The sequence below is a fragment of the Salmo trutta genome, chromosome 25 (genome assembly GCF_901001165.1).
Source record: "Salmo trutta chromosome 25, fSalTru1.1, whole genome shotgun sequence".
Classification (NCBI taxonomy): domain Eukaryota; kingdom Metazoa; phylum Chordata; class Actinopteri; order Salmoniformes; family Salmonidae; genus Salmo; species Salmo trutta.
Window position 1 is genome coordinate 48,734,412 of NC_042981.1, and position 25,943 is coordinate 48,760,354.

The window sequence follows — 25,943 nt, forward strand, 5'->3', positions numbered from 1 at the left end:
CTGTATACCAACCCTACCTTGTCACAACACAACTGATTGGCTCAAACGCATTAAGAAGGAAAGAAATTTCACAAATTAACTTTTAACAAGGCACACCTGTTAATTGAAATGCATTCCAGGTGACTACCTCACGAATCTGGTTGAGAGTATGCCAAGTGTGTGCAAAGCTGTCATCAAGGCAAAGGGTGGCTACTTTTATGAATCTCAAATGTAAAATATATTGTGATTTGTTTAACACTGTTTTGGTTACTACATGATTCCATATGTGTTATTTCAAAGTTTTGATGTCTTCACTATAATTCTACAATGTAGAAAATAGTAAAGTCAAGAAAAACCCTTGAATGAGAGGTGTCAAATCTTTTGACTGGTACTGTATATGGGTGTGTGTACACACACACGCACACAGACACACTAGAGGTCGACCGATTATGATTTTTCAACGCCGATACCGGTTATTGGAGGACCAAAAAAAAGCCGATACGGCCGATTTAAAAAAATAAGGACTGTGGCTGTTGTCGATGTGTTCCTGGTTCGAGCCCAGGTAGGAGCGAGGAGAGGGACGGAAGCTATACTGTTACACTGGCAATACTAAAGTGCCTATAAGAACATCCAATAGTCAAAGGTATATGAAATACAAATCGTATAGAGAGAAATAGTCCTATAATTCCTATAATAACTACAACCTAAAACTTACCTGGGAATATTGAAGACTCGTGTTAAAAGGAACCACCAGCTTTCATATGTTCTCATTTTCTGAGCAAAGAACTTAAACGTTAGCTTTTTTACATGGCACATATTGCACTTTTACTTTCTTCTCCAACACTTTGTTTTTGCATTTTTTAAATCAAATTGAACATGTTTCATTATTTATTTGAGGCTAAATTGATTTTATTGATGTATTATATTAAGTTAAAATAAGTGTTCATTCAGTATTGTTGTAATTGTCATTATTATAAATAAATAAATAAAAAAATCGGCCGATTAATCGGTAGCGGCTTTTTTTTGGGGGGGGGGGGGGGGTCTTCCAATAATCGGTATCGGTACCGGCGTTGAAAAATCATAATCGGTCGACCTCTACTTTGGAGTCAACATGGGCCAGCATCCCTGTGGGACACTTGTGAAGTCCATGCCCTGACAAATTGAGGCTGTTTTGAGGGAAAATATTGCAACTCAATATTAGGAAGGTGTCCTTAATGTTTTGTACACTCAGTGTTTATGGGGGGAATGATGTATGGCAGTCAGATGTCTTAGTTACGATTACAGCTGTCTGATGGGTGTTAATGGCTAGATAGGTCATGTTAAGCGTGGCACACATAAACCTTTACTTTGCGAGACTTCCTCAATTCCCGACATGGAAGACATAACGTCTTCTAAACTTCCATGTCTAGTTGTTGGGGGTTTGTTGGAATTTAGAAATGTAGAAGTAATCCAACAGTGTGTACGCGGTCATCTTGTCTATTTTAAATCCTCTCTCATTGATCGAGATGGGTGAGTGTCATGACATGTAGCACTTTGGGGTGGACATCCACCTGTCTCAATGAATGAGAGAAGATTTGAAATAGACAAGATGGCAGCGTACACATTGTTGGATTACTTCATGGAGCAAAAAAGTATATTTTTTTAACAGAGCATCAAACGAACTCTCTGCATCTAGACATGGCAGTTTAGAAGACTTGTTGTCTTCCAAGTTGGAATTGAGGAAGGATCACCAAGTTAAAGGTTGGTTGAAAATTCAATGTGCTACTCTTAACATTACCTACCTAATAACGCCAATCAGCCAGCTGGAACAGTAATAATGGTCTGACTAGGCATATATTTGTGTTGTTGTCCTCCAATGAAGCCTGCAGGTACATGGTGGAGGTGTTAGTCTGTCAATGAGCTGGAACTGGATGTCATCATCGAGCGAGTCTTGGACGCTGTGGAGAAGCAGCCATGTAAGTCTTTGATCACAACCACTAACATAATGTACACAATTCTCAATACAATCAGTTGTGAATTATGTCAATGATGTACTCATCTTTTCTCCTGGACAGTGACCTCCAGTATGATTGAGCTGGCTGTGGTGGAGACTGCTGTGCAGGACTCCAGCCAGTCGTGATGAAACCATGTAAGTTGAGCAAGGTGTCAGTCTCACAAGAACCAATTTCACATACATTCACTTGTCATCCCCGCATATTTTCCTTGTCAATGTGAAATATAATTATTTTCAGAGATATATCTACAGTACGGAGAGGAAGAAGTTTGTACCGTAAGTATAAATGTTATAGGTTGACTTCAAGTCTGCATAGGTCATGGTCCTATGGTCCAAATATTATACCAAATACACTCTATAATAAATGTTCTTTCTAATGAAACCACCATATCAAGAGATCCCTCAGTGAAGCTGTTGTTTGTTCTTCTCCCAGCCTTACCATGACCACCCACTCTGCTCCAAGTCTCTGTGGCTCAGCGAGGGACAAGGCAGAGCTCTTCAGGGAACGCTACACACTCCTACAGCAGGTCAGTTCGCTCCATTTTTTTGGCCTTTGAATGAATCCTATATTGCTGGTCTTTGTATATTTCAGCTGTAAAAAAAAAAGTCCCCTGACACGCTGCTCTCTGTGAGGTTGTTGTAAGAGAATGTGTTCCAAATCCACTTGCCAGATAAATGTAAAGTAAGTACACGATAATGAAATGTGTACCATGATCCACATTGACACTTAGCCCATTTCTGTAGCGTACACATCGGCTTGAGCTCTTCACCCCACCTGTAATAGGGGCCGTGCCGCTGCAGAAGGAAGCAGGAACACATTTCAGGTAATAACTCTGTTATAACTTAAGACACACTTTATGTGTTTAATCGATTTTTAGATAAGCCATGAGGACATTTTCCAGACTTTCCTTAAGTGTTGTGAATGGATTGCCCTGATCTTGATCTGTGCTTGTTTTCAGCTTAAGACTATTGAAGCACTTTTAGGTAGTACGGCTACGCTTCGAGAGGTCATTGTCTTGGGGATGGTCACACAGCTTAAAGAGGTGAGCAGCTAAAATCATGTTAAGGACTTTGAATTGGAAAATATAGTAATATCTGCAATACAAATGAATGAATATACACTACCGTTCAAAAGTTTGGGGTCACTTAGAAATGTCCTTGTTTTTGAAAGAAAAGCACATTTTTTTATCCATTAAAATAACATCAAATGGATCAGAAATAAACATTGTTAATGTTGTAAATGACTATTGTAGCTGGAAACAGCTGATGTTTTTGAATGGAATATCTACATAGGCGTACAGAGGCCCATTTATCAGCAACCATCACTCCTGTGTTCCAATGGCACGTTGTGTTAGCTAATCCAAGTTTATCATTTTAAAAGGCTAATTGATCATTAGAAAACCCTTTTGCAATTATGTTAGCACAGCTGAAAACTGTTGTCCTGATTAACGAAGCAATAAAACTGGCCTTTAGACTAGTTGAGTATCTAGAGCATCAGCATTTGTGGGTTCGATTACAGGCTCAAAACGGCCAGAAACAAAGTACTTTCTTCTGAAACTCGTCAGTCTATTCTTGTTCTGAGAAATGAAGGTTATTCCATGCGAGAAATTGCCAAGAAACTGAAGATGTCGTACAACGCTGTGTACTACTCCCTTCACAGCTGAAACTGGCTCTAGCCAGAATAGAAAGAGGAGTGGGAGGCCCCAGTGCACAACTGAGCAAGAGGACAAGTACATTAGTGTCTAGTTTGAGAAGCAGACGCCTCAAGTCCTCAACTGGCAGCTTCATTAAATAGTACCCGCAAAACACCAGTCTCAACGTCAACAGTGAAGAGGAGACTCTGGGATGATGCTGGCCTTCTAGGCTGTGGGGATCTTTTTCAGCGGCAGGGACTGGGAGACTAGTCAGGATCGAGGGAAAGATGAACGGAGCAAAGTACAGACAGATCCTTGATGAAAACCTGCTCCAGAGCGCTCAGGACCTCAGACTGGGGTGAAGATTCACCTTCCAACAGGACAATGACCCTAGGCACATAGCCAAGACAAAGCAGGAGTGGCTTCGGGACATGTCTCTGAATGTCCTTGAATGGCCCAGCCACAGCCTTGACTTGAACCCGATCGAACATCTCTGGAGAGACCTGAAAATAGCTGTGCAGCGACGCTCCCCATCCAACCTGACAGAGCTTGAGAGGAACTGCAGAGAAGAATGGGAGAAACTCCCCAAATATAGGTGTGCCATCGAACCAGGGACTGGAATCGAACCAAGGACTGTAGTGGCACTGAGATGCAGTGCCTTTGACCGCTGTGCCACTCGGGAGCCAATTATGGGGTATTGTCTGTAGATTGATGAGGGAAAAAAATCTTTACGCCATTTTAGAATAAGGCTGCAACGTAACAAAGTGTGGAAAAAGTCAAGGGGTCTGAATACTTTCCAAATGCACTCTAGACACACACACACACAATCAGAGCGCGGCGTATGTTTGTTGTTTTTGAAACCTGTCGAACGCTGAAACCTGAACTAAAGACCTCGGTTTAAAAGCTGACAGTGTTTTTATATACTTTAATTTTATTTTGAATCCTGTGGCTCTGTTGGGCTAAATTGCTGTGAGTGCTGCTATCTGTCCCGGGATCCTGACAGATTCCGTATAGAGGGAGAGATGCGAAAGCCCAGCTAGCCTAGCTGGCTTGGCGGTCTCAAATGGAGGCCGCCGTTGGACGTTTCCAACGTTGCAGGAGCTGCGTTTACTTTGCTTTGTTCCGGGAAAATGTTGACTTTCAATGTAGTAACTGCTTGCAGAGGACTACAAGAGTGAAGTAGCTACTCTTACCAAGCAAGTAGCAAACCTACATAAGCTACTGGGGAACCCACGCCCATCTACTTTTTCTTCCACACCAGTAGCTGGACACCGCTCTGGTCTGGTGGAAGTTTCGATGCCGTGTCGTCTCTCCACAGCCGACTGGCCGGTGCTAGGCAGGGTTCCATCCCTGAAGGGGTCTCCCCCCTTCCCTGGAGAACGGAGCTGATCTCGACCCAACCAACCAGCCATGGAGGTATGTCACTCGCCGTGGCAGTCGAAGAAGGCGTCCTCTGGCAACGGGGGGTCTCCATGGAGATGTTGAGCCCGGAACTGACACAGACCAGAAACAGCTTTGCCGCCCTGGATCCAGAGGTTCCGGGGTCCTTCGTCCATGGTGGCTTCCCAATCAAGATCGGATCCGGAGGTACCTGCGTCTTCGTCCTCGGCTCTGTCTCCCTCTCCCGTGGCTTCAACCTCAGGTTCATCAGACCGTGAGGCTGCCTGAGAGACCGGCCCATTCAACATCACCAGCTGTCATCATAGGCAGCTCTACGGTGAGAAACATCTCGGTCCCCATGGCAAAAACTCCATGCTACCCAGGAGCACGAGTACAGGACATAACAAGGCTGCTTCCGACTGTTCTACCACAGATGCCGGGAGCTGACACTGTCGTAGTCCATGTGGGGTCAAATGACATCAGGAGGGCTAGCTCGGAACATTTGAAAATGGATTTTAAAGAACTGATTTTAGCATTAAAAGACTCCAAAAAACGGTCAATAATTTCAGGTCCAGTACCATCGTTGGGCCGCGGGTGTGAAACGCATTTCAAGGCTGCATTGAAACAATGACTGGTAAATGATCCAAGACCAGCTCAGTTAATCCCTACCATTGTGACAATGAGTCACCATAATGCTGCATCAAATGTACATGTTCTTAGGGGCATTGGCAAACACAACATAAGTAATTTAATTTAGGTACCTCTAATTGCACCGAATACATCTGTTTATCCTACAGCTATTGTAAGCAGTAATCATGAGCCTATAAACCAGTTACAGTGTTAGCACTGAGGCGGTGTGCAATAGTAGGAAGACCACTTTATGTAGCTCACCCTGCACTATCAGCTCCAATGTAAATAACATGAGTAAGTCTACCTCTGATAAGCTTCCCAGTAAAGCATTAAAAACAGTCAAGCAACCCAGAAAAGTGCTAAAAATAGCCCATATTAAAAATAGCCTAAGAAACAAGGTCCATGAAGTCAATAACTGTCACGTCCTGACCAGTATAAGGGTTAATTGTTATTGTACTTTGGTCAGGACGTGGCAGAGGGTATTTGTTTTATGTCGTTCGGGGTGGTGGTTGTTGTAGAAGGGCATTTGATTTATGTATTCCGGGGTTTTTGGGCACTGTGTCATATTCATGTATTTCTATGTTTTGTCTAGTGAATCTGTTTCTATGTTTAGTTAATTGGGGTTGGGACTCTCAATTGAAGGCAGGTGTTGTCTCTTTGCCTTTGATTGAGAGTCCTATATATTAGGTTGTGTTTGGGTTTGTATTTTGTGGGAGATTGTTTCTTGTTTTGCCTGTTTCTTGTTTAGCGTGTGTGAGCCTAACGAGACTGTTGTGTTGATCGTGAGTATTCGTTGTTTATTATTTTGGTGTTCTCTTTTGAGTTAAATAAACGTAAAGATGAGCATCCACATTCCTGCTGCATTTTGGTCCTCCTTTCCCGACGACAACCGTGACAATAACGTGCTTGTAACAGATGACATTCATATTCTGAAACTCTGAAACTCACTTAGATAATACCTTTGATGATACAGTGGTAGCAATACATGGTTATAACATCTACCGAAAAGACAGAAATGCCAACGGAGGCGGTGTTGCGGTCTATATTCAGAACCACATTCCTGTAAAGCTTAGAGACGATCTGTTAAATACTGTTGAAGTAATATGGCTACAGGTTCATCTGCCTCACCTAAAGCCCATTCTTGTGTGAAGCTGCTATAGACCACCAAGAGCTAACAGTCAGTATCTGGATAATATGTGTGAAATGCTTGATAATGTATGCGATATCAACAGAGAATTTTATTTTCTGGGTGATTTTAAATATTGACTGGCCATCATCAAGCTGCCCACTCAGGAAAAAACTTCAAGCTGTAACCAGTGCCTGTAACCTGGATCAGGTTGTCAGTCAACCTACCAGGGTAGTTACGAACAGCACAGGAATTAAATCATCAACATGTATTGATCACATTTTTACTAACGCTGCAGATATTTGCTTTAAAGCAGTATCCAAATCCATAGGATGTAGTGATCACAATATAATAGCCATATCTAGGAAACCCAAAGTTCCAAAGGCTGGGCCTAATATAGTGTATAAGAGGTCATAGAAGAAGTTTTGTAGTGATTAATATGTTGATGTAAAGAATATTTGCTGGTCTGTGGTGTGTAATGAGGAGCTGCACGTGACGAATTTATGAAACTACTTATTCCAGTTACTAATAAGCATGCACCCGTTAAGAAAATGACTGTAAAAACTGTTAAATCCCCTTGGATTGATGAGGAATTGAAAAAGTGTACGGTTGAGAGGGATGAGGCAAAAGGTATGGCAATTAAGTCTGGCAGCCCAACTGATTGGCAAACGTACTGCAAATTTAAGAAATCATGTGACTAAACTAAATAAAAATAAACTACACTATGAAACAAAGATAAATTATATAGAGAATGATAGTAAAAAGCTTTGGGGTACTTTAAATAAAATTTTGGGGAAAAAAAGCCAACTCGGCTCCTTCATTCATTGAATCAGATGGCTCATTCATCACAAAGGCCACTGATATTGCAAACTACTTTAATGACTTTTTCATTGGCAAGATAAGCAAACTTAGGGATGACATGCCAGCAACTGACACTACACATCCAAGTATGTCAGACCAAATTATGAAAGACAAGAATTGTACTTTTGAATTCTGTTAAGTCAGTGTGGAAGAGGTGAAACATTTTTTGTTATCTATCAACTATGACAAGCCACCAGGGTCTGACAATCTGGATGGAAAATTACTGAGGATAATAGCAGATGTTATTGCCACTCCTATTTTCCACATCTTCAATTTAAGCCTACTAGAGAGCGCTACTCAAGAATAGTAAAGCCCCCTTTACTGCCTCAAATAGCCGACCAATCAGCCTTTTACCAACCGTTAGTAAACTTCTGGAAAAATTGTGTTTGACCAGATACAATGCTATTTTACAGTAAATAATTTGACAACAGAATTTCAGCATGCTTGTAAGGAAGGACACTCAACAAACACGGCAATTACACAAATGACTGATGACTGGCTGAGAGAAATTGATGATAAAATGATTGTGGGGGCTGTCTTGTTAGACTTCAGTGCAGCTTTTGTCATTATCGATCATAGTCTGCTGCTGGTAAAACGTATGTGTTATGGCTTTACACCACCTGCTATAATGTGGATAAAGAGTTACTTGTCTAACAGAGCACAAAGGGTGTTCTTTAATGGAAGCTTCTCAAATATAATCCAGTTAGAATCAGGAATTCCCCAGGGTAGCTGTTTAGGCCCCTTGATTTTTTCAATTTTTACTAACGATATGCCACTAACTTTGAGTAAAGCCAGAGTTTCTATGTATGCGGATAACTCAACAGTATACACGTCAGCTACTACAGCGACTGAAATGACTGCAACACTCAACAAAGAGCTGCAGTTTGTTTCAGAGTGGGTGGCAAGGAATAAGTTAGCCCTAAATATTTCTAAAACTAAAAGCATTGTATTTGGAACAAAACACTCACTAAACCCTAAACCTCATCTAAATCTTGTAATAAATAATGTGGAAATTGAGCAAGTTGAGATGACTAAACTGCTTGAAGTAACCCTAGATTGTAAACTGTCATGGTCAAAACATGCAGTACTTGATGCAGTAGTAGCTAAGATGGGGAGAAGTCTGTCTATAATAATGCGATGCTCTGCCTTCTTAACAACACTATCAACAAGGCAAGTCCTACAGGCCCTAGTTTTGTCACACCTTGACTGCTGTTCAGTCGTGTGGTCAGGTGCCACAAAAAAGGACTTAGGAAAATTGCAATTGTCTCAGAACAGGGCAGCACAGTTGGCCCTTGGATGTACACAGAGAGCTAATATTAATAATATGCATGTCAATCTATTTAAGAGAGGTATTATTTATTTATTTATTTATTTATTTCACCTTTATTTAACCAGGTAGGCAAGTTGAGAACAAGTTCTCATTTACAATTGCGACCTGGCCAAGATAAAGCAAAGCAGTTCGACAACATACAACGACACAGAGTTACACATGGAGTAGAACAACATACAATCAATGATGCAGTAGAAAAAAAATAAGACTATATACAATGTGAGCAAATGATGTGAGATAAGGGAGGTAAAGGCAAAAAAATGCCATGGTGGCAAAGTAAATAAAGTATAGCAAGAAAAACACTGGAAAGGTAGATTTGTAGTTTGAAGAAAGTTCAAAGTTCAAATATAAATAATATGGTGCAAAGGAGCAAAATAAATAAAATAAATAAATACAGTAGGGGAAGAGGTAGTAGATTGGGCTAAATTATAGATGGGCTATGTACAGGTGCAGTGATCTGTGAGCTGCTCTGACAGCTGGTGCTTAAAGCTAGTGAGGGAGATAAGTGTTTCCAGTTTCAAAGATTTTTTGTAGTTCGTTCCAGTCATTGGCAGCAGAGAACTGGAAGGAGAGACGACCAAAGGAGGAGTTGGCTTTAGGGGTGACCAGAGAGATATACCTGCTGGAGCGCGTGCTACAGGTGGGTGCTGCTATGGTGACCAGTGAGCGGAGATAAGGGGGGACTTTACCTAGCAGGGTCTTGTAGATGACCTGGAGCCAATGTGTTTGGCGACGATTATGAAGCGAAGGCCAGCCAACGAGAGCGTACAGGTCGCAGTGGTGGGTAGTATATGGGGCTTTGGTGACAAAACGGATGGCACTGTGATAGACTGCATCCAGCTTGTTGAGTAGGGTATTGGAGGCTATTTTGTAAATGACATCGCCGAAGTCGAGGATTGGTAGGATGGTCAGTTTTACGAGGGTATGTTTGGCAGCATGAGTGAAGGATGCTTTGTTGCGAAATAGGAAGCCAATTCTAGATTTCACTTTGGATTGGAGATGATTGATGTGAGTCTGGAAGGAGAGTTTACAGTCTAACCAGACACCTTTGTAGTTGTCCACAAATTCTAAGTTAGAACCGTCCAGAGAAGTTATGCTGGACGGGCGGGCAGGTGCAGGCAGCGATCGGTTGAAGAGCATGCATTTAGTTTTACTTGTGTTTAGGAGCAGTTGGAGACCACGGAAGGAGAGTTGAATGGCATTGAAGCTCGTCTGGAGGGTTGTTAACACAGTGTCCAAAGAAGGGCCAGAAGTATACAGAATGGTGTCGTCTGCGTAGAGGTGGATCAGAGATTCACCAGCAGCAAGAGCGACATCATTTATGTATACAGAGAAAAGAGTTGGCCCAAGAATTGAACCCTGTGGTACCCCCATAGAGACTGCCAGAGGTCCAGACAGTAGGCCCTCCGATTTGACACACTGAACTCTGTCAGAGAAGTAGTTGGTGAACCAGGCGACGCAATCGTTTGAGAAACCAAGGCTACTGAGTCTGCCGATGAGGATGTGGTGATTAACAGAGTCAAAAGCTTTGGCCAGGTCAATGAATACGGCAGCACAGTATTGTTTCTTATCGATGGCGGTTACGATGTCGTTTAGGACCTTGAGCGTGGCTGAGGTGCACCCATGACCAGCTCTGAAACCAGATTGCATAGCGGAGAGGGTGCGGTGGGATTCGAAATAGTCGGTAATCTGTTTGTTGACTTGGCTTTCGAAGACCTTAGAAAGGCAGGGTAGGATGGATATAGGTCTGTAGCAATTTGGGTCAAGAGTGTCACCTCCTTTGAAGAGGGGGATGACAGCAGCTGCTTTCCAATCTATGGGAATCTCAGACGACACGAAAGAGAACAGGCTAGTAATAGGGGTTGCAATAATTTCGGCAGATAATTTTAGAAAGAAAGGGTCCAGATTGTCAAGCCCAGCTGATTTGTAGGGGTCCAGATTTTGCAGCTCTTTCAGAACATCAGCTGAATGGATTTGGGAGAAGGAGAAATGGGGGAGGCTTGGGCGAGTAGCTGTGGGGGGTGCAGTGCTGTTGAATGCAGTAGGGGTAGTTAGGTGGAAAGCATGGCCAGCCGTAGAAAAATGCTTATTGAAATTCTCAATTATAGTGGGCTTATCGGTGGTGACAGAGTTTCCTATCCTCAGTGCAGTGGGCAGTTGGGAGGAGGTGTTCTTATTCTCCATGGACTTTACAATGTCCCAGAACTTTTTAGAGTTGGAGTTGCACGAAGCAAATTTCTGTTTGAAAAAGCTAGCCTTGGCGTTTCTAACTGCCTGTGTGTATTGGTTTCTAACTTCCCTAAAAAGTTGCATATCACGGGGGCAGTTCGATGCTAATGCAGAACGCCACAGGATATTTTTGTGTTGGTTAAGGACAGTCAGGTCTGGGGAGAACCAAGGGCTATATCTGTTCCTGGTTCTAAATTTCTTGAAAGGGGCATGCTTATTTAAGATGGAGAGGAAGGCATTTTTAAAAAATAACCAGGCATCCTCTACTGACGGGATGAGGTCAATATCCTTCCAGGATACCAGGGCCAGGTCGATTAGAAAGGCATTAACATGTTGAATGTACCGAGCTGTCTGTCTAAACTACTGGCACACAGCTCGGACACCCAAGCATACCCCACAAGACATGCCACGAGGTCTCTTCACAGTCCCCAAGTCCAGAACAGACTATGGAAGGCACACAGTACTACATAGAGCCATGACTACATGGAACTCTATTCCACATCAAGTAAGTGACGCAAGCAGTAAAATTAGATATAAAAAACACCTTATGTAACAGCGGGAACTGTGAAGGACTGGGCCCCTCTTGTCTCAGCCTCCAGTATTTATGCTGCAGTAGTTTGTGTCGGGGGACTAGGTCTGTTATATCTGGAGTATTTCTCCTGTCTTATCCGGTGTCCTGTGTGAATTTAAGTATTCTCTCTCTCTCTCTCTCTCTCTCTCGCTCTCTCTCTCTCGCTCTCTCTCTCTCTCTCTCTCTCTCTCTCTCTCTCTCTCTCTCTCTCTCTCGGGACCTGAGCCCTAGGACCATGCCTCAGGACTACCTGGCCTGATGACTCCTTGCTGTCCACCTGGCCGTGCTGCTGCTCCAGTTTCAACTGTTCTGCCTGCGGCTATAGAACCCTGACCTGTTCACCGGACGTGCTACCTGTCCCAGACCTGCTGTTTTCAAGTCTCTAGAGACAGCAGGAGCTGTAGAGATACTCTGAATGATCGGCTATGAAAAGCCAACTGACATTTACTCCTGAGGTGCTGACCTGTTGCACCCTCGACAACCACTGTAATTATTATTATTTGACCCTGCTGGTCATCTATGAACATTTGAACATCTTGGCCATGTTCTGTTATAATCTCCACCCGGCACAGTCAGAAGAGGACTTGCCATCCCTCATAGCCTGGTTCCTCTCTAGGTTTTTTCCTAGGTTCTGGCCTTTCTAGGGAGTTTTTCCTAGCCACCGTGCTTCTACACCTGCATTGCTTGCTGTTTGGGGTTTTAGGCTGGGTTTCTGTACAGCACTTTGTGACATCAGCTGATGTAAGAAGGGCTTTATAAATACATTTGATTGATATGATTGAAGCAACACAAACATTGGCACACACACACACACACGATAACATACGCACTATACGTACACATGGATTTATTAATGTAGATATGTGGTAGTGGTGGAGTAGGGGCCTGAGGGCACACAGTGTGTTGTGAAATCTGTGAATGTATTGTAATGTTTTGAAATTGTATAAACTGCCTTAATTTTGCTGGACCTCAGGAAGTGTAGCTGCTGCTTTGGCACCAGCTAATGGGGATCCATAATAAAATCATAGACAAATGGTGATAGGTAGTAATATTTGCATCATGTTAAGTTTTTAAAAATATGTTCCCTTTTTTTCAGGGGAAATTCTATCTGGAAGACCCCAGTGGTACAGTACAGCTGAACCTCTCAAAGGCAATATAATTTCATTATTGTGGTGATGAAAGGAGAATGACAAAAGTGTTCGTTTACATTGCGAAACATGGCCAATTCAAGTCTGGAATATAGTCAGTTTATTGTATTTCAAAGCATGTATGTTTTCCTTAACCTTGTCCTCACCAGTTCCACAGTGGACTTTACACAGAGTCTTGATTTGTTTTGGCAGAAGGTAAAATAAATGATCCTCTTCATCCACATGAATGGACATCAGACAGGAGATGTACTATTTACTATTACCTCATTGTGTTATGCAATCCACAGGCTGGTATGAGGACTCAGTCTTCCATGTCAATGCATTTGGGTTCCCAACGACCGAGCCATCATCCAACACATGGTCAGTAGATTCGATTTTTTTGTGAAGTTCACCAGTCCTTCCTGCAGCAAAGCACCCCCACAACATGATGCTGCCACCCCCGTGCTTCACGGTTGGGATGGTGTTCTTCGGCTTGCAAGCCTCGCCCTTTTTCCTCCTAACATAACGATGGTCATTATGGCCAAATAGTTCTATTTTTGTTTCATGAGACCAGAGGACATTTCTCCAAAAAGTACGATCTTTGTCCCCATGTGCAGTTGGAAACCGTAGTCTGGCTTTTGTATGGCGGTTTTGGAGCAGTGGCTTCTTCCTTGCTGAGCGGCCTTTCAGGTTATGTCGATATAGGACTCGCTTTACTGTGGATATAGATACTTTTGTACCCGTTTCCTCCAGCATCTTCACAAGGTCCTTTGCTGTTGTTCTGGGATTGATTTGCACTTTTCTCACCAAAGTACGTTCATCTCTAGGAGACAGAACGCGTCTATAATAAATCACCTTTATAAATAATTAAAATTAAAAAACAATGAGGATGAGAATGAAGTCTGGTTTTCAGAGCCTACTACGGCACCACGTCGGTGAAGGCCTATGCCAAGCTGAAGCAGCTGGAGGAGGAGAACGAGGACGCCATGTTTGTGATGGTCTCTGACGTTTGGCTGGACAGCGTGGAGGTGCTGCAGAAAATCCACCTCCTGTTCTCAGGTTTGTCCGACAATTTCTCACTCACAGAATAAGAATTCATATGGGGGTCTTTACCAGGTTACTGTAAAGCACTTTGACAACTGTTTCTGTAAGAAAGGCTTTATAAATCAAATTGTATTGATTGATTCAAGCATTTATTCAAATCGTATGGTTGACGTTGACATTGGTCATTGTCATGTGTTTGTCCTACATTTCCATCTCAGAGATTTTGCAGTCTCCAGCCATCTGCTCAATATCAAATCAAACTTTATTTGTTACATGCGCCGAATACAAGTGGAGACCTTACCGTGAAATGCTTACTTACAAGCCCTTAACCAACAGTGCAGTTCAAGAAGAGTTAAGAAAAGATTTACCAAATAAACTAAAGTAAAAAATTATATAAAGTAACACAATAAAATAACAATAACGAGCCTATTTACAGGGGGTACCGGTACCGAGTCAGTGTGCGGGGGTACAGGTTAGTTGAAGTAATTTGTACATGTTGGTATGGGTGAAGTGACTATGCATCGATAATAAAGCAGTGTACAAAACCAATGGGGAGGGGGGTCAATGTAAATAGTCCGGTGGCCATTTGATTAATATCTAGTTCTACTGCTCAATAGTATGGTCTGAAACAACCTTCTCATGTGTCCATTGTAGGATACGCAGCTATGCCGCCCACCTGCTTCATCTTCTGCAGAAACTTCTCCTCGGCCCCCTATGGAAAAACACAAATCAAATCACTCAAAGGTAAAAAGGATTTTAAGTAAAAAAGAAATGTTATGCCCTGCTTGTGAAGGTATCATTCTGACCTAGCAAATGGGTTATGACCGAAGCATTAACACGTCGAAGTAGACACAACTGAAGTATTATTTTTTCATCCCGAGTCGTTGAAAGTTCTTGCAGATGCAATCTATGAATACCTCAGCATCCAACAGGTAAACTCTGAGCGAGATAAACCACTTGGTTGACATGAAAGTTGGATATTCCAGGAAATAGTTTCAACAGTACTACATTGTTATATGACTTGCATCCAGGGTGACAAACTTTTGGAAATGTTCACCATGCTGCATTGAGGTCTGGTCAGAAATTCTACAGGTAATAGTTTCTCAGTTGTTGGTTTACTTTCCTGATTGAATCGATCCTTTCAACTGCAGTAGTTGCTTTGTGTTTGTCCCCGGTCCTGAAGACCCTGGTCCCAGCACAATCCTACCCAGGTGAGAGTGATTTATTTAATTAAGATAAAACAAACTCCAAAAACCAAGGTACATAAAAAAAATAACATGGGTAAAATAACCCGTCGCGCACCAATACAAATACACGAGCATATAACAACAAACAATCTCTGACAAGGACATGAGGGGAAACAGAGGGTTAAATACACAACATGTAATGAATGGGATTGGAACCAGGTGTGTAAGTAGACAAGACAAAACCAATGGAAAATGAAAAATGGATCAATGATGGCTAGAAGACCGGTGACGTCGACCGCCGAGCACCACCCGAACAAGGAGGGGCATCGACTTCGGTAGAAGTCGTGACAGTACCCCCCCCCCGACGCGCGGCTCCAGCAGCGCGTCGACACTGGCCTCGGGGACGACCCGGCGATCCGGATGGAGACGATGGAACTCTCGCAGCAGGGAAGGATCTAACACATCCTCCACCGGAACGCAGCATCTCTCCTCTGGACCGTACCTCTCACAGTCCACGAGGTACTGAAGGCCCCTCGCCCGACATCTCGAATCCAGGATGGATCAAATGGAGTACACCGGGGCCCCTTCAATGTCCAGAGGGAACGGAGGAACCTCCCGCACCTCTGCCTCCTGGAGCGGGCCAGCCACCACCGGCCTGAGGAGAGACACATGGAACGAGGGGGTAATGGGGGGGGGGAAGCTTTAACTTCTCTAGGGTAGGGGGCAGTATTTTGACGTCCGGATTAAAGGCGTACCCAAGTTAAACTGCCTGCTGCTCAGGCTCAGAAGGTAGGATATGCATATTATTAGTAGATTTGGATAGAAAACACTCTGAATTTTCTACAACTGTTTGAATGATGTCTGTGAGTATAACAGAACTCATATGGCAGGCAAAAACCTGAGAAAAATCCAACCAGGAAGTGGGAAATCTGAGGTTTGTAGTTTTTTCAAGTCATTGCCTATACAGTATACAGTGACTTAGGGTTCATTTTGCACTTCCTAAGGCTTCCACTAGATGTCAACAGTCTTTAGAACGTTGTTTCATGCTTCTACTGTGAATTTGAAGCGAACAAGAGGGCCTGGAGTCAGATGAGTGAGGAAATGACATGAGCTCAGAGGCGCGCACTCACGTGAGTGTGAGCTGTGTTCCTTTTCTTTTCTGAAGACATTGGAATTGTCTGGTTGGAATATTACTGAAGATTTATGTTAAAAACATCCTAAGATTGATGCTATACATAGTTTGACATATTTCTACAAACGTAAATATAATTTTTTTTGACTTTTCGTCGTGACATTTGCGCACGCTTCCTGCATTTGGAGTAGTGGACTGAACTCGTGAACAAAAGGAGGTATTTGGACATAAATGATGGACTTTATCGAACAAAACAAACATTTATTGTGGATCTGGGATTCCTGGGAGTGCCATCTGATGAAGATCATCAAAAGTTAGTGATTAATTTTAGCTGTATTTCTAGTTTTTGTGACGCTTTTCCTTGCTTGGAAAATGGCTGTATGGTTTTTCTTGTTAGATGCTGTCCTAACATAACGCTAGCGTCCCACATACCCTAGTGAGATTTCTTGTTAGATGCTGTCCTAACATAACGCTAGCGTCCCACATACCCTAGTGAGATTAACCCAAAACATACCTCGTTCACTCTCCGCAGGACTTTAAACGGCCCCACAAACCGCGGACCCAGCTTCCGGCAGGGCAGGCGGAGGGGCAGGTTTTGGGTTGAGAGCCAGACCCTGTCCCCCTGTGCAAACACCGGGGCCTCACTGCGGTGACGGTCTGCACCAACTTTCTGGCGCCGTACGGCGCGCTGAAGGTGGTGCGTGAGCGGTGTCCCAGGTTTCCTCCACGCGCCAGGACCAGTCGTCCACCACAGGAGCCTCGGTCTGACTCTGATGCCAAGGGGCCAGAACCGGCTGGTACCCCAACACACACTGAAAGGGAGAGAGGTTAGTGGCGGAGCGAGTTCTGGGCCATCTCTGCCCAGGGCACGAACGCTGCCCACTCCCCCGACCGGTCCTGGCAATAAGCCTTCAGAAACCTACCCACATCCTGGTTAACACTCTCCAACTCCCCGTTACTCTCAGGGTGAAAACCTGAGGTAAGGCTGACCGAGACCCCCAGACGTTCCATGAACGCCTTCCAGACCCTTGACGTAAACTGGGGACCCCGATCAGACACTATATCCTCAGGCACCCCGTAGTGCCGGAAGACGTGTGTAAACAGAGCCTCCGCAGTCTGTAGGGCCGTAGGGAGACCGGGCAAAGGGAGGAGATGACAGGACTTAGAAAAACGATCAACAACGACCAGGATCGTGGTGCTACCTTGTGAAGGTGGAAGATCGGTTAGGAAATCCACCGACAAGTGCGACCATGGCCGTTGTGGAACGGGTAAGGGTTGCAACTTACCTCTGGGTAGGTGTCTAGGAGCCTTGCACTGGGCGCACACTGAGCAGGAGGAAACATAAACCCTCACGTCCTTAGTGGGAAGTACTGGTGGCCCACTTTAGCTTAGACAGCGCATCGTCCGACCGATCCCAGGATGACCAGAGGAGGGTGACGTGTGAGCCCAGTAGATCAATCGGTCGCGGACAGCAGACGGAAGGTACAGACACCCAGCTGGACACTGGGGGGAACGGGCTCTGCACGTGACACCCGCTCAATGTCCGCGTCCAGCTCCCACACTACCGGTGCCACCAAACAAGAGGCTGGGATTATGGGAGTGGGATCTATGGACCGCTCCTCTGTGTCATACAGCCGGGACAGTGCGTCTGCCTTAACGTTCTGGGAGCCTGGTCTGTAAGAGAGGGTAAACATAAAACAGGTGAAAAACATGGCCAACCTTGCCTGGCGAGGATTCAGTCTCCTCGCCTCCCGGATGTACTCCAGATTGCGGTGGTCAGTCCAGATGAGAAAAGGGTGTTTAGCCCCCTTAAGCCAATGTCTCCATGCCTTCAAAGCCTTGACGACAGCCAGCAGCTCCCGGTCCCCCACATCATAGTTTCGCTCCGCCGGGCTGAGCTTCTTAGAGAAGAAGGCCCCGGGCCGGAGCTTAGGTGGCGTACCCGAGCGCTGAGAGAGCACAGCTCCTATCCCAGCCTCAGACACGTCCACCTCCACTATTAATTGCAGAGAGGGATCCGGATGAGCCAAAACAGGAACCGAGGTAAACAGAGCCTTCAGTTGCCTAAAAGCCCTGTCCGCCCCAGCCGACCACTGCAAGCGCACCGGACCCCCCTTCAGCAGTGAGGTAATGGGAGCAGCTACCTGACCAAAACCCCGGATAAACCTCCGGTAGTAATTGGCAAACCCTAAAAATCGTTGCATCTCCTTCACCGTGGTGGAAGTCGGCCAGTTACGCACGGCTGCAATGCGGTCACTTTCCATCTCCACTCCTGACGTGGATAGGCGATACCCTAAGAAGGAGACGGACTGTTGAAAGAACAGGCATTTCTCAGCCTTGACATACAGGTCATGCTCCAACAGGCGACCAAGCACTCTGCGCATCAGGGACACATGCTCGGCGCGTGTAGCGGAGTATATCAGAATGTCATCGATATACACCACTACACCCTGCTCGTGCAGTTCCCTGAAAATCTCATCTACAAAAGATTGGAAGACTGATGGAGCATTCTTCAACCCGTACGGCATGACGAGGTACTCATAATGCCCTGAGGTGGTACTAAATGCTGTCTTCCACTCGTCTCCCTCTCGGACACGCCCCAGGTTGTACGCACTCCTGAGATCCAGTTTGGTGAAGAAGCGCGCCCGTGCATTAACTCAATCGCCGTGGCGATCAGAGGTAGCGGGTAACTGTACCCCACCTTGATTTTATTGAGACCTCGTTAATCAATGCATGGGCGCAGACCTCCATCCTTCTTCTTCACAAAAAAGAAACTCGAGGAGACGGGTGAAACGGAGGACTGAATGTACCCTTGACGCAGGGATTCGGAGACATATGTCTCCATAGCCACCGTCTCCGCTTGCGACAGGGGATACACGTGACTCCTGGGAAGTGCAGCGTCTACCATGAGATTTATCGCACAATCCCCCTGTCGATGGGGTGGCAATTGAGTCGCCTTCTTTTTACAGAAGGCGAGAGCCAAATCGGCATATTCGGGGGGAATGCGCACGGTGGAGACCTGGTCTGGACTTTCCACCGTAGTAGCACCAACGGAAACCCCTACACACCGACCTGAGCACTCTCGCGACCACCCCATGAGAGCCCTCTGTGGCCAAGAAAAAGTGGGGTTATGACAAGTTAACCAAGGTAGACCCAGCACCACGGGATACGCAGGAGTGTCAATAAGGAAAAGACTAATCTTTTCCTTGTGACCCCCCGCGTCACCATACTCAAAGGAGCTGTGGCCTCCCTGATAAACCCTGACCCTAATGGTCGACTATCTAAGGTGTGAACGGGGAAAGGCACATCCACGGGTACAATGGGGATCCCTAAACTATGAGCAAATGCTTGATCAATAAAATTCCCAGCCGTGCCTGAATCTACTAGCGCCGAAAAATCAGGAAAAGTGACAGACAAATATATGGGCAACAGAGGGCTCTGGAAGAGAATGGTGCCTACTCACCTGGGGTGGCGCCAGAGCGCCCTGCCTGCTACCTCGATTCCCAGAAGAACCTACCCGGCACCGACCAGCAGTGTGACCTCTGCGGTCACAGATGGTGCACGAGCGGGAACCCCCTCCGGTCTCCCTGTGCACCCTCCCTCCCAGCTCCATGGGTATAGGAGAGGGAGTGCGGGAGGATGGAACCACCAGACCCCGATCTGGACGTCCACGAGCAGCCAGCAAGTTGTCCAGCCGGATGGACAGATCCACCAGCTGGTCGAAGGTGAGGGTGGTGTCTCTGCAGGCCAGCTCCCGACGGACGTCCTCACGCAGACTGCAGCGTTAATGGTCGATCAGGGCCCTGTGATTCCATCAGGCATCGGCTGCCAGGGTCCTGAACTCCAGGGCAAAATCCTGGACGCTCCTCGTCTCAGATGGTAGAGGCGCTCACCCACCGCTCTGCCCTCGGGTGGGTGGTCGAAGACTGCCCGAAAACGGCGGGTGAACTCCTCATAACGGTCCAACACCGCATCTCCTCCACACACAGCGCTGGCCCATTCCAGGGCTCTCCCGGTGAGGCACGAGACGAGGGTGAAACTCTTCTCACGGTCTGATGGAACTGGGTGGACCGTGGCCAGATAAAGGTCTAATTGGAGGAGGAAACCCTGGCAGCTGGCAGTACTTCCGTCGTACCCCTGAGGCATGGATAGACGGATTCCACCGGGTTCAGGTTGAAAAGGGGTGCTCAGTATAGACCCCGGTTGGGCTGGTGGAGGCGCTGGGAGAACTCACTGTCTCTCCCAGCGGTCCACATTCTGGACAACGCGATCCATGGCGGCGCACAGATGGTGAAGCTTCTTCGCATGCTCCTGGACGCGCTCCTCCACCTCCATGTCCGGGGTATCTTCTCCTGCTGACTTCATAATTTTGGTCAGAGATTCTGTCATTGTCGTGTGTGTAGGTGGCAGGGAAGTCAGGCGCAGGAGAAACCAACTTGATGTAACTGGAGTAGTTTAACTTCTATGGGCTAGGTGGGACGTGACCGTCCCACCTGCGGGACACACTATTCAACAGCCAGTGAAATAGCATGGCGCGAAATACAAAACAGCAAAAATCTCATAATTTCATTTTCTCAAACAATCAACTATTTTACACCCTTTTAAATATAAAGTTCTTGTTAATCTAACCACATTATCCGATTTCAAAAAGGCTTTATGGCGAAAGCATAAAATTAGATTATGTTAGGACATAAACTTCACAAGAAAAACCACACAAGCAAGGACATGCATCACAAAAACCAAAAATACAGCTAAAATATTCACTAACCTTTGATGATCTTCATCAGATGGCACTCATAGGACTTCATGTTACACAATACATGTATGTTTTGCTCGATAAAGTTCATATTTATATCCAAAAACCCCATTTTACATTGGCGCGTGATGTTCAGAAAATATTTTGCCTCCAAAACTGCCGGTGAATCAGCACAACAATTTACAAAAATACTCATCATAAACGTTAATAAAATATGAAACTGTTATTCAAAGAATTATAGATAAACATCTCCTTATTGCAACCGCTGTGACAGATTTCAACAAAGCTTCACGGGGAAAGCACACTTTGCAATAATCCGAGTACGGAGCTCAGAAAAATACATCAGGCAATACAGATACCCGCCATTTTGGAGTCATCTAAAATCATAAATAGCATTATAAATATTCACTTACCTTTGATGATCTTCATCAGAAGGCACTTCCAGGAATCCCAGGTCCACAATAAATGTTGTTTTGTTCAATAAAGTCCATAATTTATGTCCAAATACCTCCTTGTTGTTTGCGCGTTCAATAAGCTACTCCAAATGTAGAAAATTTCACGACGAAAAGTCAAAAAAGTTCTATTTACATTCGTAGAAACATGTCAAGCGTTGTATAGCATCAATCTTTAGGGCCTTTTTAACATAAAACTTCAATAATATTCCAACAGGACGATTCCAATGTCTTGAAAAACGTTATGGAACACAGCTACCTCGTCACGTTTTCTGAGTCACCAACTTCCTGGCCTTCTTGTTCGCTCTCTGTTCACTGCAAAAGCCTGAAACAAGGTTCTAAAGACTGTTGACATCTAGTGGAAGCCTTAGGAAGTGCAAAATGAACCCTAAGTCACTGTGTGTTAGATAGGCAATGACTTGAAAAGACTACAAGCATCAGATTTCCCACTTCCTGGTTGGATTTTTGTCAGGTTTTGCATGCCATATGAGTTCTGTTATACTCACAGACATCATTCAAACAGTTTTAGAAACTTCAGAGTGTTTTCAATCCAAATCTACTAATAATATGCAAATATTTGACTCTGGGCCCAAGTATTAGGCAGTTTACTCTAGGCACGCTTTTCATTCGAAATCGAAAATACTGCCCCCTATACCTTAAAAAGTTAATTAAGATAAAACAAACGGCAAAAACCAACGTACATAAAAAAAAAATAACATGGGTAAAATAACCCGTCGCGCACCAATACAAATACACGAGCACATAACAACAAACAATCTCTGACGAGGACATGAGGGGAAACCGAGGGTTAAATACACAACATGTAATGAATGGGATTGGAACCAGGTGTGTAGGAAGACAAAACCAATGGAAAATGAAAAATGGATCAATGATGGCTAGAAGACCGGTGACGTCGACCGCCGAGCACCACCCGAACAAGGAGAAGTCGTGACAGTCGTGACTTCGGCAGAAGTCGTGACAGTCATTTGAGAAGACCTGGTGAACAAGATGTGTAGAAATTGTGTCTTGGCTGCCTAGCAGCAATCTCCGCATTCCAAACCATGTGAGATTTAGCTCCTCAGTTATGACACAGTCAACCTCTACTACCACTGCCTATAGCATCTAACTTGGCTAGTAACCATGGCCTGTATTCACAAAGCATTTCAGAGTAGGGGTGCTGATCTAGGATTGCCCCCCCCCCCGTCTATATAATTATGATCTAAAAGGCCAAACTGATCCTAGATCAGCACTCCTACTCTGAGATGCTTTGTGAAGACGGGTCCTGTAGTGTAGTTTATTCGTCATGAAAGATAACATGAAAATGTCTCTATCTCCAGTTTGTGAAGACCATCTTGTCGCAGGGCCACCTGGCACCACTGCCGCTGTATGTCAGTCCAGTGTTCAGGGCCTATTACTACGGGTTTATCCCATGCCTGATATCATCTTTGCAGACAAATATGACCCCTTCAACATATCCAACACAGACCGCCTCTGCATCAACCTGGTACTTGATACTTATTCTGAGATTTTTACCACTTTGTTTTATTATGAGACTCAGAATGATATTATGAATATTAGATCTTGTATTCTTCATTTATAAGCTGTTTTTATGTACTGTTTGATGTATCATTCTGTTCATGCAGGGCTCCTTCCCAAAAAGTGGCTTCACTTTTAAGGACAGGTGAGAAATGTTATTTTGTCTTTGTTTATGCAGGATCTACACTTAACGTTACTCATTATTTTTATTAACTACAGTATTGAGAATCAATTTGGTTTTGATGTCTTAATTCTACTTTCTGATTCTAAATATTATTTCATTCACCACAGCAAACTTCAAAGTCTCTGAAGACCATAATGATAATTCTGGACTTGGATCGGCTGTAATGGTTGTGTAACATGTTTTGTGTCTAAAAATACTTATGTAAAAGTGTTAGGGTCGCGTCAATTCGAATCTGGTATCAGAACAAAAATAGTCAGCACAGAGTAACTTCTGATTTCTTTATACTTTAATTAATGCAAACACTTGAATGGTAAATATGATGTTGTATATACGGGCTCACTGTATCACCACGCAGGGCAAAACAGAGAAGAGAACGACACATCCTTTGTTCTTCCTTAAATACTCTGACAGAGATAGTTCCCGCTCACTGCTGGCCTGTCAGAGGAAGGATGAGCATGGTTTAAACTTACTCATCCTATCGCTGGCGTGCAGGCTGGTCCCAGCCTCGTGACGCACTTCCTGTACACTCTGAGCCCGTTATTGTATTTCAGTATCAAGTGGTTTCTTATGTGACTCTAGTTTGAGAAACAGCCTTCTGCATGCCTCAAAAGTTTTACCCCCTATTTAGCCACACAAGCATGTAGCTTAACAAAACAATAGAACATATTGATACATGTGCTGATGTAAAAAGATAATTATTCCTCACAAAAGCCCTTTGTATTTTTTTTGTACATACTGTAACATTCAGCTTGGATCACAAACTATGCTACCATATAAAAGTTCAAAGAAATACTGCTCCTATACTGTGACCAAAGCAAAACAGACAAATTGAATAAGTATGCAAAAAAATTGCATATTGTCAGTGTATAAATTCACAAAATCAATTAAATTAGACCCCAAATAAAGTTCAGAATGTAAAAGTCCAACTAAAAACGGTCCCAAAGTCAATCAAAAAGCAAAACAAATTGAAATCCCCCTTCAAAATGCTAAAATAAGTAATCCAATAAAGGCACAAAATAATAGTCAACAGGATCAATCTCACAGGATGGTTGAGGAAGAGGAAAATCCAGCCTGGTGGAGAGTTCTTTAAAACAGCTCAATGTTCATGGCATCCTCCAAAACAATCAACATACAAATTCTTTGTCATTGGGGTTAACAATCCACAAGAATGAGCAACAAATGATCACTTGGAATGGCTAATATAGGCTCTTAAAGGGTTTTTCAAACAAATAGAACCTCAGCCAGGTACATCCCAAACATTTCTCAAAACTCTCCTCCATTTGTTCTTATTTTCTGGTATATTGTCAATCGCACAATTTAATGTGCATTCTGCAACCTATTGTGCGGGATGGAAACAGGACTCCCAAGAATGGAAAGAAATGCCCCAAAAACGACCAAAAAAAGAAAAACTAAACTAAATCAAACAACTTTTCTGTTAAATAATAAATACACATCTGATCCCTACACAGCCTCAAGGAGGGCGGCTCTTCCGGCGGCAATACCCCTTGCAAGTCCCAAAAACTATTCTGCCGCAGCCACAGTAATGTCCAGTTTCTTAGATGTCTTTGAGACTTGTGCCGTACAGTTTATAACTGGCAATGTCACAAAATCCACCTTTAACACACAGGGTATCTTTTGACTGGCAGCAAACATTTACTACAGGCTGTGGTGCATCCACTACCATATCTTCACTAACGTCACTTCTTTTCTCAATACTTTGAAATCTCCTCTGCATAGATGAATCGAATGACCGCTCTAACTTCTGCCACCTCATTCTCCTTCACCCTTACAGGGCACTCCAGGAACTCAAGATCATGATCCCCTATCACAATTGCAACGCCGTCATCCTTCCACACACCGTTCTTCAATATACCATGTCTGCAAGCACTTGAAACATGACCAAATCCTTTACAATTCGTACACTGCAATGGTCTGTAGACAAAAGCTCTTACAGCATGTCAACAGGACCGACATACTTATTTTTCTCCATTCACCCAGTGGGTCAAACGCCGGGCACTAACCACACCAGGAATTCTCTTTAGGGATTCAACCTGAACGTCCATCGTCACCCCTGAGATGACTCCTTTGACGGGTGCTCTACCCCGAATTTTCAAAACACGAAACTTATTTTGTCCAGATTATTTTTAGGCTCACTGCTATCTTCCTATGTTCTTCAGAAATACAATTAATCAAAATAAGACCACTCCTGGTCACTGACAGACCACTTTTCCCAGTGCATACTTCACAATTTTACACCTCAAACGGGTCTCCCACATATGCATCCCAACAAGAAGAGATTCATTATCATTCATACATGTATCCTCCACTCCAATTCCAGTTTTCAATACTACTGTTGTCCATTCAGAACATTCGTCTTCACCAACTTTGCTCGACACGCTGCTTGATTCGAACTCATCATCCACTTCCATCTTTCCCTGATGGCATGTCCCAGCAGCCTTTGCCTTCCTCCATTTCTAAAAGGGACAGCCCACCAAAATGACAATGGCAGCCATCTTAGATTTGACAGTGAAAATAATGCAGTCAGAACTGGCAGATACATAATATAACAGCATTAACATCAAAATACACAAAGGTTTAACCTTGCAAAGTTTTTAAAACTTTAAACCAGACGTCATGTCTATCACCTCACACTACCTGTTGTATCATGGAGAATAAAGGTTCACATTCCTTGAATTGTCAACTTTGTTCTTTTTCACTTGACTGGTGAATGTTTGACAATAAAATCATATTTTTATTACGCTTCTCTCCTGGCTACTATCCTCTTGCACAAA

At 44.1% G+C, this 25,943-nt stretch overlaps 1 pseudogene; it reads left to right on the forward strand.

Moving 5' to 3' along the window:
• Positions 1-1,484: 1,484 nt before the first annotated feature.
• On the forward strand, positions 1,485-25,907 carry LOC115162692 (DNA polymerase epsilon subunit 2-like; annotated as a pseudogene).
• The last annotated feature ends 36 nt before the right edge of the window (positions 25,908-25,943 follow it).